The sequence below is a fragment of the Triticum aestivum genome, chromosome 7A, assembly GCF_018294505.1.
Source record: "Triticum aestivum cultivar Chinese Spring chromosome 7A, IWGSC CS RefSeq v2.1, whole genome shotgun sequence".
NCBI lineage: Eukaryota > Viridiplantae > Streptophyta > Magnoliopsida > Poales > Poaceae > Triticum > Triticum aestivum.
This window is the reverse complement of record NC_057812.1, coordinates 556,376,297-556,392,126: the sequence shown is the minus strand read 5'-3', so window position 1 is coordinate 556,392,126 and position 15,830 is coordinate 556,376,297. Positions and strand designations below refer to the sequence as shown.

The 15,830-nt window shown below is 40.6% G+C and overlaps 1 long non-coding RNA gene across 1 annotated transcript; it reads left to right on the top strand.

Annotated features, from left to right (window-relative positions):
* The first annotated feature begins 10,275 nt into the window (after positions 1-10,275).
* LOC123148195 (uncharacterized) lies at positions 10,276-12,345 on the top strand. Its single transcript, XR_006473684.1, has 3 exons — positions 10,276-10,957; positions 12,011-12,079; positions 12,331-12,345. It is a non-coding gene; the product is annotated as an uncharacterized lncRNA (long non-coding RNA).
* The last annotated feature ends 3,485 nt before the right edge of the window (positions 12,346-15,830 follow it).

The following is a 15,830-nucleotide window of genomic DNA, read 5'->3' as shown; positions in this document are numbered from 1 at the left end:
CGCCAGTTGATTAGGGAGGCAACTTAAAGCAGCATGGCAAACTGCTAGACACAATTGCTAGCACAAAAGACAACTATAGTCCAGATATTGTCCATTTGAAAGAGGGTAGAAGTCATCTTTATGAGTCACTGTGGAGCAGTGAGATCACCCTTGTTGGTGTCATTCCTTCCTCTTTTCTTGCCTTGTTATTGACGAGCATCTCTAGTGTGGTGTTTTTGGGTTTACCTTGCAATGAGAGGCATTTAAATGTTTGGCCACTTTGCTTGAGAATTCAGGTAGATCAGAAAACATATCATAAGGGGATTTGTGCCATGCATGTGCGAGAGACTGACCCATTATTTTTGGCTTTCGATTTTTAATCTCTCGTCTCTTAAACCAAATGTCCAAGGTAATTTAGGTTTTCATATTCGTGTTTATTGGTCGAGGGCTGTCATATAAGACCCATTTTGAATACGTATTGACAAGTTTTTAAAACATTGTTAAGTTTCATCTGCTGAAACTTGATACAACAAACGACAAAAATCGTAACTTTCAACAACTAAAACTTAAAACTTGATGTGGCCCTGTGCGAAATTCAATGACTCTGCGGATCTCGACGCAATCATGGGATTCCTTTTTTGTTACCGAGGTCGATCCCAAAGCCATAATGTCTCAAAACAAAGAGGCTATAGAGAAACTTTGATTTTTTCCTTTGTCTCGAACTTCGTGAAGAACTCCGCTCTATGTCTCCAACAAAAAAGTTGGGATGCGCCCCAGTTGTACACTCCCTTCGTTCGGAGAACCCTTGTTGATTCTGGACATGCATGGCTGAGCAGGTGCATGCCCATGCAAATTTCTAGGCATAATTGACTAACGTTTTTTAGAATATTTCTAATGATGTTATATGCATAGATGTGTTTCGTAGTAGTACTTCTTTAATTTAGTTTTAGAGGTGCATTTTAACTAAATACACATATTCTTTGGTGGGGTATTTTGTCTAAATATGCCTGCGCACTTATGTTTTGGGATCATAAATGCCATTATACAGAATTACCATATTACGTAGAAGTACAGGTACTAATGCAAAGATGTTTTTTTTCAACTCAAGCCAAACATGTACTCCTTCCGTTCTAAAATTAGTGTCTTAACTTTGTACTTTCGGAAAGAATGAAGTACTTGATTTGCATATTGTTTAATTTTCATGTACATTAAAAACATTTCTTATACATGTTTCACATTTTTCAAATGGGTGATTAACATTTTTCATATTTATATGTAAAGTGATTTTATAATACATATATTTAGAATATAAGCAAATTAAAAAATAATAGCAAATATTGTAAGCAAATATGTGAACAAAAAAGGATGAAAAGAGGGCGGAAGGCCTGTGTGGTACACGCTGGACTGGCCCATTCTGCGACTTCTTGGGGGCGAAAAATGAGGGAGCGACTAGTTAACGAGCGCTCCTTCGGGAGCCTCACAACGATCAGCGCCACTTGGCGCGCTCTCAGCCATTTGCCATGTGTCGCGCTCTGGACGCTCCCTTCGAATTTTGTTTTTTTTTTATTTTTTCGCACGTGTTTTCGGCTTTTTAAACGCTTTTTTCCTGTTTTTTCCAACGTTTTGGTTTTCCCACGGTCTTTCTTAGCTTTCCGATAAAAAAAAATTGAATTTTTTTTGCACGAAAAAATGCGTTTTTTTTCCTTTCGCGAAAGTCACGGTTTTTCTTCCGCGAGAGGCACGGTTGTGCTTTAGCAAGAGTCACAGCCGTGCCTTTCGGAAATGAAAAAAGAATGCGTTTTCTGTATTTTTTTTCTTTCGCGAGAGTCACGGTTTTGCTTCCGCGAGAGGCACGGTTGTACTTTCACGAGAGTCACGGCCGTGCCTCTCGGTAAGGGAAAAACAAAACGCGTTTTTTGTTTTTTTTCTTTCGGGAGAGTCACGGTGTTGCTTCTGCGAGAGGCACAGTTGTGCTTTCGCGAAAGTCACGGCCGTGCCTCTCGGAAAGGGAAAAAATACGCGTTTTCTGTTTTTTTTCTTTCGTGAGAGTCACGGTTTTGCTTTCGCGAGAGGCACGATTGTGCTTTCGCGAGAGTCACGGCCGTGCCTCTCGGAAACAGAAAAAAACGCGTTTTCTGTTTTTTTCCTTTCACGAGAGTCACGGTTTTGCTTCCACGAGAGGCACGGTTGTGATTTCGCGAGAGGCACGGACGTGCCTCTTTCGGAAAGGGAAAAAAACCATGCTTCCGGTCCGGTTTTTTCGCCTGGTTTTTTTCATCCGGTTTTTTCGTTAAAAAAAGTTCGTCAAAACTTATCAACATGGGATCTAGTTTTGAAAATCTCGACGCGAGGAATTCAACGGTGAAAACGGTTCGAGATTTGGACGCACGGTTTAATAGATAAAATGTTTTGAATAAACAGATCTATGAAAAAAGGGAAAACTCTCAGGTTGCGAGAAGTGGCGCGCTGCATGTACGCCACTTGTCGCGACCTGGGAAACTGGAGTGCTCTTTGTAACAAGTACTCCTTAATTAGTGATTTCGGAAAAATGACCAGTGAGACTGTTTGCCGTCAAACGAGACATAGTGGCATCCCTGTGCGAAGCCCTGACTATGTGCTGCCTTGAGCGGCACGTATGATTTCCCCCCTAAGTCGGTACGCAAGTCTCACTGGTTACATGGTTCACGGCCTAGTGGGACGCAGCCCAGATAGTTAGAAGAAGCAGCCCACCCCCTCAAAAAAAAAAAAGCAGCCACAGGGCAGGAACATGACAAATCGCTCATCCACCGAGCTATCTCGTACGCTGTACGGCCGCAGACACGGATAATAAAAAATGTAGTACCTAGTTTCAAAAAAAAAAGTACCCCGCCTATCAGTATAAACGGGAAACGTGCACGTCAAAACTTGTCTCAAAAGTGCATGCGGCGGGTTCATTGAACAACTATGAAGTCGCGCTCGCGCGTACGCTTTTGCTGTGTGTTCGCCGGTGCACCACGTAGCGTTTCTTCCCGGGCGATCACGACGGCTAAAAGAGCACCCAAGATTGGACGACACGTCCACGTCCGTCCGTGGAACGGACGTGCCTGACCACGCTCGCGCGCAGAGACGCGGTGCTCGAGCTTATCGTTTCTGCACGTTTCAGATAATTCTTACAAGTACTTAGAACAATTGCAATGGATATTCTTACTGCTAACCACCTAGCATTGTACCCTCGTAATAAAAAAACCCCACCTAGCACTGTAGCATGTGAAATAAATAATCTCACCCGAGTGGCTATTGCGGTATTCGAACCTAATATCGCAAAGGCATTTGCAGGCGTCATTTTTCTTTACTGTTGGTTTAATACGGTTTTGAAGCTCAGATGGATGACATACAATCAAAAAAATAAGACTAGTATGCTTTTCTACTTAATTTTATTGTTTACTGGTCATTCTATGTCTAGTTATCTATCCATTGCATTGGTCTTTTTTTCTCGATAGATCTAAGATTCTCTCTAGGTGTCTTTGTTATCCAGTTATCTATCCATTGCATTGGCCTTTTTTTTCTCGATAGATCTAAGATTCTCTTTCAGGTGTCTTTGTTAAAAGAAATACCGGAGGAATAATTACTAGAGATGGGACTAATCATGTAAAGAATGAAGTGCTATTGTTTTTTAATTTGCTTATATTCTAAATATATGTATTATAAAATCACTTTACATATAAATATGAAAAATGTTAATCACCCATTTGAAAAATGTGAAACATGTATAAGAAATGTTTTTAATGCACATGAAAATTAAACAATATGTATGGAAACAAAGTAGACATCAAAACATATGTATGAATGTTTTTGTTAATCATGTACCTGGAAAATATTAAATGTGTATGTAAAAAATATTCCTGTTGTATACAAAAAATATACAATGTGCATGAAAAAAGTAGACATAGAAAATATATGTTTTAAAAAATGTTAGTCATGTATTTGAAAAGTATTTAACATGAAACGACAAATGCACAATGTGTATGGAAAAAAAGTCAGAAGAAATATATGTTTTAAAGAATGTTAATCATGTATTTGAAAAGTACTAAAAGTTTATATAAAAATGTATAGCGTGTAAGGAAAAATTAAAGATAAAAAATATAAGTTTTAAAAAATGTCAATGACGTACTTTAAAAATGTTAAACATGTATCTGAAAAATGTACCTGCTGTATACGTAAAATATACTCGCTCTGTTCCTAAATATTTGTCTCTCTAGAGATTTAAACAAATGACCATATATATGGAGCAAAATGAATGAATCTACACTCTAAAATATGTCTATATACATCCGTATGTTGTAGTTTATTTGAAATCTTTAAAAAGACAAATATTTAGGAACAGAGGGAGTAGAAGCTGTATGAAAAAAGTTGACACAAAAATCTGTGTTTGAAAAAAATGTTAATCATATATTTGAAAAATTGTTCAACGTGTACACAAAAAATGTTTATACAATGTAAAAAAATGCACGCATAGATTATAATTTTTTTATTGCCATTAAAAATGTACATGGAATTTTAAAGGAATATTCACGTGTTTCCAGAAAACGTCTGTGAATATTTTTTTATATGTTTATACAGTGTTCAAAGTAGTTCACGTAGTTTAAAAAATGTTTATTGCCACAAAATATATGGTCAATGTGTATTTGATAATTTTTGACCAAGTATTAAAAAAAGTGGTCAAAAAATATATTAAAACAAAAATTTATATCGTGTATTTGAAAAAACATAAATTTTGTATTTAAAAAATAATCAATATTTATCAAAAATGTTTCACGTGTACTCTAAAAACATATATTGTGTACCAAAAAATAGACATGTGTGAAAAAAGGGAAACCAATGCAAACCGACAAATAAGAAAAGAAAAAAAAGAAAAAATTGTATTTTAAAAATGTCATCATGTATTAAAAAATGAAAATGTTGTTAAAAATGGCTCCTTATGTATACGAATAATGTACAATATATATAAGAAATAGACATCAAATTCACATATTTTTCAAACATACTAATAATGTATTGAGAAAACATTCAATATGTAGGAAAATGTTTCTGATGTATACGAAAAATGTTTTATGTAATTTAAAAATATTAAATATGTATAGAAATATAATTCTTATTCTATGCGAAAAGAGAAAAGGAAAAAAACAACGAAAACAAAAATATGCAAAGCAAAGCCAGTAGTCTCCCTAATCTCCCTCTCCCTAATCTTTACCTCTTTATCTTTACCTATATATATATCTTTCCCTACTAATAAAGCACGGAGTGCTTCTGCCCGTACGTCATTAAAAGTGCCCTCGAAGTTGGCAATAATTACCCACCAATACCACCCGTAAGTGGCAAAAACGATTCGTTTTTAATTTCTAATATCGCTCCAGGGTTCTGTTATTAAAGGTGGATACGATATAATAGCACCAATGCATGAGCAGCGCGATGGCTGAGGCAACGATGCTCCACACAGGAGACCAGGGTTCGATCCCTGGTTCTCACGCTTTTTTCTCTTTCTTTTTACCAAGCGCAGTAATGGGCCAGCCCATGTGCGGGTCGTGGCGCCCCCTGTTTTCTATATCTTTTTTTATTTTCTATTTTGTTTTTTCCCTAAAAATAAATTTCGGATTGATGGCGCCCCCTATTTTTTATTTCTTTTTACTTTTTTATTTCTGTTTTGGTTTTTTATCTCAAAATTAATTTCGGATTTCCAAAATATCAAACAATTGCGAGTTCTGAAAAAAAGTAGGAAAATGGTAAACTGTTTGTGAATTTAAAAAATATTCTAAAAATCAAAAAATGTTCACGACTTAAAAAATTGCTCACAAATTATAAACAAATCACGATTTCTAATGATTTCATGAAATAAAAAATGTTCATGATTTTTTTAAATGAGCCCATATTCAAAGCATATTCAGGAATTTAAAAATCATGTCCATCAGCTTTTAGAAAATGTTCACAAAAATTAAAACACATCCGTAAATAATGAACAAAACTAATTGTAGGTTCCATAAAGGTTTTATTAGGAGATCTATATAGCTCGTTTTATGATTTTATTTAGTCCTTCGCGTTGGGTAAAAAAGGGTTTCCGTGTTTTGTACAACGCTGAACCCAACAAAATTGACATAACTTTCTAAGGGTTTGTTTTTGTAAGCTATATTAAAATGACTAAATGTCTATTTTGCTTCCATACACAGTTATGCTTATTTTCATATCACAATAGTGATTATGGTAAACACCGCTACGCTAAGTCCAGACGAGATACTTTATTTATTAGTATAGCTCAGGCAGGGTCCGTCAATGCAGTTTGCTCAGCCACAAAATATTTTGTTGTGACGCCTTAAAAAATCAAGTCTTGATGAGCATCATATTGTTCATTTTTGAAATTACATTTTAAAAGTGTCTTATCGCATCATGACATGATTTGTATATACTTTGTGAATTTGATTCATACTTTTTTATATCTATCATACATGTATAACTTGATAGTTTTTTTCCGTTGCAAGGCACGGACATTTCCAAAAATGTTCGCTAAATCAAAAAAAGTTCGTCAAATTCAATAACTATTCCACCCAATTTCTAAATATTTTCATCGATTATAGAATGTTTGCCAGTTCAGGAAAATTGCTTAAAAATGTTCACAATTTTTAAAAAATGTTTGTAAATAGCAAAAAATATTCATAAATTGAAAAAATGTTCTTGATTGTAGAAAATGTTCAGAAATTTGTAATAGTATGTTGTTTGCGATTTCAAATATGTGCATGAGTTTAACAAATTGTTCATAATTTCAAAATGTTCATGATTTCGAGAAATTGAGAGAGATATTGTATCTCGGTGATGCAACGAAATGTGATCATGACCATTTGAAATTATGAATTTTTTTCTCCCGTTGCAACGCACGGGCCCTTTTGCTAGTATATATATATATATATCTTATCTTACCTACTAATAAAGCACGGATTGTTTCTGGTCGTCCGTCACGCCATTTTACAAATAAACCCCTCAGTTTTCTGTAAATCAACCCGCAGTACACGTTTAAGTTATAACCGAACCGTTTTTCTCATTTTCTCAGAAAACCCCCTGACGTTTTAGACAATTAACCCGCCGTCCATATTTAAGTCAGCCGAAACGTTTTTTTAGTTTTAACAGAAAACCCCTTGACGTTTCGGTTAATCAATCTACAGTTTATGTAAAATGAGATTATTCATATCTTTTAAACCGTAACTTAAATTTTAACATGTTATATATGAAACTTGATTAGAAAAATATGTAGAATCTAAATATGAAGTTATTTTTAGCTGTTAAATATTTCTAAAATATAATTTTTGGTGCAAACTTAATATATAGTGTACGGTCTGTTTTTTTTGTACCGTCGGTGATTCAAATTGCAAATAAACATCTATTAAAACCAGAATGAGAGAAAAAACATCGAGAACCATGCATGCACAACTATGAAAAACCTTGCGGGAAAAAAACAACATACTTTTTATCTTATTCCAAGCGAGTGTGCGCATGTGCGCGCACGCAAAAGAGAGAGACATTAAGACTAACCACATTCAAACGTGTTTTCATTGTGTGAGCACAAAGGTCACTGTCGGCAACACAAATGTGATGCCATGTGAAACTAAAAGACGTGGGCCTATTAATGTCTTGAGTCATGGTTATTGGGTTAAGAGTGTGTGTTATTTTCTTTCCCGTTGCAATGCACGGGCTTTTTTTCGAGCGAGTGTGTGAGTATAGAGGAAATACAAATGTGATGTCATGTGAAACTAAAAGACGCGGGCCTATTAAGGTCTTGAGTCATGGTTATTGGGTTAAGTACGTGTGTTATTTTCTTTCCCATTGCAACGCACGGGTTTTTTTGCTAGTATATATCTTTCCCAACTAATAAAGCAAATAGTGCTTCTGGTCGTCCGTCATAAAAAATACCCTCGAAGTTGGCAAAATTTACCCACCAATGCCACCCGTAAGTGGCAAAAAACGGTTCACGCATCGCACTGTTAGTTCGGGTTTATATAAGCCGAGATCCCCTAATATAACACGAAGATGGCTCAGCGCAGTGGCTAGCGCTGCACGCTTCCACCACAGAGACCAGGGTTCGATCCCCGCCTGCCCACCTTTTATCTCTTCTTTTTCGTCTCGCAAGCGTGCCTACTCCTCCCGCACACATAGGCCGGCCCATGTGCAGGTTGCAACGCCCCTGCTTTTATTTCATTTTTTGCCTTTCACGTTCTTATTTCTGTTTTAGTTTTTTCTTTTTTAAATTTATTCGTGATTTCCAGGGAAAAAATATTTCAAAAAAAGTCTTGAAAAATTATAAACTGTTTGTGAATTAAAAAAAACATTCGGAAAATCATAAAATGATCATGATTTCAAAAAATTGTTCACATATTATAAAAAACTATCACGGTTTCAAATAAATTTTCAGGAAATAAAAAATGTTCATGATTTTTTAAAAATATCCAGTATTCAAAACATATTAGGGAATTTAAAAAATGTCCATTAAAGTTTGGAATATGTTCACAAAAATTACAACAGATCCATAAATAATGAACATAATGAACCATCGCAGGAGATCTCCTCGATTTGGATAAAAAAAAGTTTTCCATATCAATTTCTAAAAAATGTTTGTAAATAGCAAAAAATATTCATAAATTTAAAAAATGTTCTTGATTGTAGAAAATGTTCAGAAATTTGTAATAGTATGTTGTTTGCGATTTCAAATATGTGCATGAGTTTAACAAATTGTTCATAATTTCAAAATGTTCATGATTTCGAGAAATTGAGAGAGATATTGTATCTCGGTGATGCAACGAAATGTGATCATGACCATTTGAAATTATGAATTTTTTTCTCCCGTTGCAACGCACGGGCCCTTTTGCTAGTATATATATATATATATATATATCTTTCCCTACTAATAAAGCAAATAGTGCTTCTGGTCGTCCGTCATAAAACATACCCTCGAAGTTGGCAAAATTTACCCACCAATGCCACCCGTAAGTGGCAAAAAACGGTTCACGCATCGCACTGTTAGTTCGGTTTATATAAGCCGAGATCCCCTAATATAACGCGAAGATGACTCAGCGCAGTGGCCAGCGCTGCACGCTTCCACCACAGAGACCAGGGTTCGATCCCCGCCTGCCCACCTTTTATCTCTTCTTTTTCGTCTCGCAAGCGCGCCTACTCCTCCCGCACACATAGGCCGGCCCATTTGCAGGTTGCAACGCCCCTGCTTTTATTTCATTTTTTGCCTTTCACGTTCTTATTTCTGTTTTAGTTTTTTCTTCTTTAAATTTATTCATGATTTCCAGGAAAAAAATATTTCAGAAAAAGTCTTGAAAAATTATAAACTGTTTGTGAACTAAAAAAAACATTCGGAATATCATAAAATGATCATGATTTCAAAAAATTGTTCACATATTATAAAAAACTATCACGGTTTCAAATAAATTTTCAGGAAACAAAAAATGTTCATGATTTTTTAAAATATCCAGTATTCAAAACATATTAGGGAATTTAAAAAATGTCCATTAAAGTTTGGAATATGTTCACAAAAATTAAAACAGATCCATAAATAATGAACATAATGAACCGTCGCAGGAGATCTGTAGGGGTCGCTTCATGATTGTATTCAGTCCCTCGATTTGGATAAAAAAAAGTTTTCCATGTCTTGTACACCGTTGAACCCTAAAAAATTGACACAACTTTCTAAGGGTTAATTTTTGTAAGCTATATAAAAATGACTAAATTTCTATTTTGCCTTCATACACAGCTATATTTTTTATACCACATTACTAATTATTATAAACACCGCTATGCTAGGTCAAGGCAAGGCACTCACTCATCGGTCTAGCTCATGCAGTGTCCATCAATGCAGTTTTATCACCGACATTTTTTTCGTTATGACGCGTTAGAAAATCAAGTCGTGATGAGACCATCACATTTTTTATTTTTAAAATGACTTTTTAAAAGTCTCTTATCTCGTCATGACATCACCCAGACATACTTTATGAAATTACATTCTAAAAGTCCTTATCTCATCCTGGCATTTGGTTCATAATTTTATTCTATCTATCGCACGTGCATAATCTAATAGCTTTTCTCCCGTTGCAACGCACGGGCATATTTGCTAGTATATATATATATATATACTAATAAACCAGCGAGTGCTTCTGGTCGTACGTCGTCGCCAATTTTGTAGAAAGGTCCCTGCGGTTTTCGATATTCAACCCGCGGTCCTTAAAGTGAGAAAACGTTTCCGGCCCTGATCCGGCCCGCCCAGGACCGAGTGCCGCCGCCCGTAGGCCGCCACCACCAGCGCCCGCAGAGCTCCCAACCCCGAGCTCCTCCTCCCGTGCACCTTCTCCCCAGCCTTCCTCGCGCGTCATCGGGCGACCGGCGCCACCACCAGCGACCATCCAGGTCACGCCACCGCCCCCTGCCTTCTCTCTTTCCTATCTCTCTCTAATCTCCTCATCTCTCCTTCTCCCCAGGAGCTCAGCGCCAGCGCCATGGATGCCCAGTCCTCGAGCTCACCTTGGAGGTTCGAACGCCGCCATGGGACCTCCACCGGCCAGATCCGGCGCCTCCCTCCCCTGATCCGTGCGCCCTCCACCTCCTCTACCCGATCTGGCGCCCCACCCACCTCCCCACCACGCCCTGCGCACCGCCGGCCGCCTCCTGCCCCGTCCCGCCTCAGTGCGCGCCGCCGGGCGCCTCATGCCTCCCAATCCCATCTCCTCCTCACCCGCGGCTTCTTCGCCGTTCACGGCTCCCGAAGCTCGAGCGGGCCGATCTACGCGTCGGCGACCTCGTGGGAGGCAGAGGATGGGATGGTGTGCTGTGCTCGAGAAGAGTGGGCTCGTGTAAGGGGATTGGAGGGTGGCGTCGGCGGGCTCGCGGACGGGGATGGAGAGGGCGGTTGCTGGCAAAATCAAGGCTGGGCAAGCCGGAATTGATCTAAAAAAACAGGGTATGATGTAATCAATCTTCTCCAGCTATGTTCATATTCTTCTCTGACCTTGGAAATCTTCAATGTCATCTGCTTTCAAGTTCTGGCCACACAGGAATCCAACATCTATTGTTGGCAGCAGATTAATCTATTTATGATAGTTGATGCAACAGAGGGGTAGGGGCAGATCGTCTTCATCGCATTATGATAGTTGATGCAGCACCATAAAAAAAAGAGGCCAACATGGCTCTGTGGTGGTCATGACTGCAACCTAACGGATAGTTGATGCAGCGTAGGATGAGGTGTTTCGATGGTGGTTTAAAGTAGATTGTGATGCCGCCATAATTTGTGCATTGCCCAGTGGAGAACCTAGAGAGGATGGAAATCACATCAACTTACCTATCCGATGTTGTCGAGTTTGTCCTCGGTTCTCAAACTCTCCACTGGCATGTAACCTATCCTGAAATTCATTTAATGAATCGACAAATTATCTTCATACCTTGCGTCGTGTCAAGATAAAATTTATTATGTAGATTCCATCCATGAGTGTACTTCTCTAGATTCTTGACATCATTTTCCTAATGCACTGTGAACTGGTTTCAAGCAAGTTATTATGGAGGATTTAGCTACACATTTTGGTCTAAGATGAGGTCACTAACTTGTCCTTCTCTAAGGTTTGAAAACCTGGGAATTTTTGACTGCTAAATTAGACTACTGTCCTGCAAAGTAGATCAGCTATTTGACCATAAAAGTTAGTTCAATTTAGTTATTCCAGCCGGCTAGCTAATGTGGTTGTTGCAAATAGCAATAGCAGGAGCACATACCTTGTTTCTTTGATAGTGGCTTTTCACGCTTAAGCAGCAAAAAATATATGTGTTCTATCTCTAGATGTTGTATCAGGTAGAACTACTGACAAGGAACAAAATAGAACATCAGTCACGTATAATTGCGAAGAAGAGTAAGCCAGTGCAGATTGAGGCCAGACAACTATGGCTTAGCCGGGTTCAAGTTAGCCCAATTGTTCCGACATGCGATTTGTTTTCCTCTCATGTTTATTATTGTGACATTTTACAGAAATATAAATAGCATGCAAGCAATCAGGTTGATCAGAGCCAGACAGTTCACTACAGTAAGCAATGCAATGTAAGAGCATATGTTATCATTAAAATTCCATTCAAGAAGAATTTCATATGTGTGTGTTAATTGGTTTAGTGCATTTATTAATAAATGATAAATTGGCCATCTACCAATAAATCGGTCTGTCTCCTCAAGGCAAAAACCTCAAAATTTATGGCAAAATTCATCCTTATGCTGGATTACAAGCACTTATGTTGTGTACATTTCCGTGGACAAAAGGATCAGTCGGTTGGTTATGAGTTTTGGTAATTTTTCAGATCGTGGCAGATTGTGTCAGGACCCCGACTCAATGCCACATAGATCTAGCATGTAACACTTCATATCACTTTGCGGCCTCACGCACGGTATTCCCACAGGTGTCGCCTTACCTTTATCCGGGACCGTTTGCGCCTTTTGGCACACGTATATGACAGTGTCGCTAGCATCCATATGATAAGGAGCCTGGGCTGACATGGCTAGTCATAAACCCAAAGTGGCACAAACTTACAGGGACAGGCATCCATGACCCAGCATCGAACGTGTCGGTCATCAGCGAGTGAATCCAGGCTGTAGCACTGGGCTAGCAGGACTCCGGTGAACCGGGCTGTAGCGGGCTAACAGGACTCCGGTATTCATCGCGTGACATTTCCCCGAAGGGACAGACACAGGAACGAAGAAGGACACATGCCAGCCAGCCTAAGTGTTCCGGAGCAGTAGCAAGCTACCATGGCTCGGTGGAAACACTAGGAGACATTTCCCGGTAAGAGAGGCTACTAAAGATAAACAACTAGATAGTCAGATCCCACACATACCAAGCATTTCAATAACATACACACAATATGCTCGATATGTGCAATACAACATGGCATCACAAAATGACTCTACGACTCAAGTAATTTATTCAATAGGCTCCGAGGAGCGAGACATTACAAACATGGGTCTCATGACCCAACAATCAGAGCATACAAGTCAAAGCACAAGCGGAAGCTATCATGTCTGGGTACAGACATCTATAAATGAAAAAGGCTGAGAAGCCTGACTATCTATCAGATCCTGCCGAGGGCACAAGATCGTAGCTGAGGTAACAAGCTAAACGTCGAAGTCCACGCGGAACTACTAGTGAGACCGAAGTCTCTCTGCAAAAACATAAAATAGGCAAACGTGAGTACAAATGTACCCAGCAAGACTTACATCAGATCTATCTACACATGCATCATTATCAACAAAGGGGATGGTGGAGTTTGACTGCAGCAAGCCAGCTTTGACTCGGTGGCTATCCTGAACTACGACTGCAAGTAACTCTTTTGAGGTGGCGCACACGAGTCCACATATTCACCATATCAATACACCACTATGGATCCACTCCCGTCTCCCTACGAGAACGCCATCCATAGCACTCACGCTTATCTTGCGTATTTTAGGGTATCCACTTTCACTTGTCTATGAACTATGCAATGGGGTCCAAGTTTCCATATCCGAGGAATCCGGCTATTCGAATAGATGATGTTAACCCTGCAGGGGTGTACTTCTTCACACACGCTCTCGCCACTTACCGCCCTGTACACGTCATGTACCTCGGCAACCTTCAAGCGGAAGCCGGGCGAGGGAGTCGGCCACGACCTGACTAATCGAATGAGTCTCTAGTCCAGGTTTATCGCCTATTCGGGTTCCATCCGCAAGGAGATCCGGCCGGGGTGTCGCTTACGGCCCCAAACGATGTGTGCAGGGTTCCCAAGCCCACCAACCGGGTGCCACTTGGTACACCGGGCCACTGTGCCTAGTCTGTCCCAAGCCCACCTGTACCGGGTGCCACTTGGTAGACTACTAACACTACCTACAAACGCCAGAAACTAGTTGCAACTCCTGGACAGAGATCATGTTGATTAATAAGTCGAGAGGGATCGAGTTACCGGAACCCAATGTGTGGTAGTAACTGGTCATGGATCACAAACACAGAACTCAGTTCCTGAGGACGGCTGCAATGAGACAACCCACCATGTACTCCTACATGGCCTCTCACTGCTACCTTTACCAAATCGTGTTCACACACTTAGCTCACACACAGTAGGACATGTTCACACGCCTCTGATTCATCCCCGATGAATCAGACCTGACTCAACTCTAAGCAGTAGCAGGCATGACAACAAGCATGAATGAGTAGGCACATCAGGGCTCAAACAACTCCTACTCATGCTAGTGGGTTTCATCTATTTACTGTGGCAATGACATGTCATGCAAAGGATAAAGGGTTCAGCTACCGCAGCAAGTATCAAATATGTCGTTGTTGTCCTAATGCAGTAAAAGAGAGCAGGAGCGAGAGAGTGGGATTTTATCGGAATGAACAAGGGGGGTTTTGCTTGCCTGGCACTTCTGAAGATAACATTGAGTCTTCATCCGTGTCAACGATCACATCACCGGTATCACGTCTATCGAGAGGGGACAAATACCGGCAACACAGAAGGGAACACGATCAATGCAATGCACAATATGATGCATGATCATGACATGGCAAAATGAATATGTTTTGGGCTAATGCAACTAGCAACAGATTAAATGAAGTTGGTTTGAATACAAGATTCAAATTCAAACTCCATATGTGATTATTCAAATGCCATTTAATTGATTTGTGCTAAACAGCAGCTATAAGTTGTTCTAACATGCATGAAAATGGTACAGATGGATTCCTTGAATTTTTCTGATAATTTTTCATATATAAATTATTTAATTTGGAGTTACGGTTAATTTTCTATGATTTTTAGAAGTTTATACAAATTTCTGGAATTTTCTGAATTATTTTAAATCCAGAAAATACTTATTGCGTCAGCCCCACGTCACAGTGACGTCAGCAGGGTCAACTGGGCGCCCCAGGTCAAACCTGACCAGTGGGGTCCACTGGTCAGTGACCCAGTCAACTAACCAGGTTAGTTAGCCCTAACTAACTTAGTTAGCCGGGCGGGGCCCGCATGTCAGTGGCCTATCTAATTAGCTAGGTTAATTAACGCTAACTAATCTAACCCTAATCAACCAGGCGCCTGGGCCCACACGTCAGGGGGTCAAACCCCGGGTCAACTCGCCGGAGTTGACCCGCGGCTCGTCGCCGGCGGAGCCAGGGACGGCGGAGGGGGTCGGAAATCCTCCTCCGGCGACCAAATCAGCGGCAGCGATCATCTACGCGTAGCTGGCGCTCAGCCGCATCCATCTAGGCAAGCGGGAGGGGCTGAGGTCGAACGTGCTCGCCGGAATCGAGCTCGCGGCGGCGGCCGGAGCTCGGGGTTGGTGCGGGTTGGCGCTAGGGGGCACGGCAGGTCGCACGGGTGGGCGCGCTCGGCTCCTGGAAGGTACTGAGCACGTTGCCGTGCTCGGAAGTTAGCTACGGTGGCTCTAGCACCGTCTGCGACATCGCCGGCAGCGAGGAACTGTCGGCTCTGACAGTCGGGGCGGTTAGAAGGCACGGACAGGCACGGGGAGAGAGGGGAAATGGACAGGGGCTCACGAGGGGTCGGGAGAGAAGCTCGGTGGGCTCGGGGAAGCCTCTGCAACGGCGAATTGACGACGGCGATCTCCGGGCACCGGAGATGAAGACGACGACGCTCCGGTCGACTGCGGCCTCCTCTGGTCGCGTGCGTCGCGTGTGTAGCTCCACGGGGTCAGGGCGGAGCTCAGGGATGCATAGTGGGAGCGAGGGGGTGGCTGTGGCCCCGGTAAACGGCGTCGGCGGCGATGGGCTCCGCTCGGGCGCGTGAGGGAGAGAGAGCAGAGGAGAGGGAGGAGCGAGGGA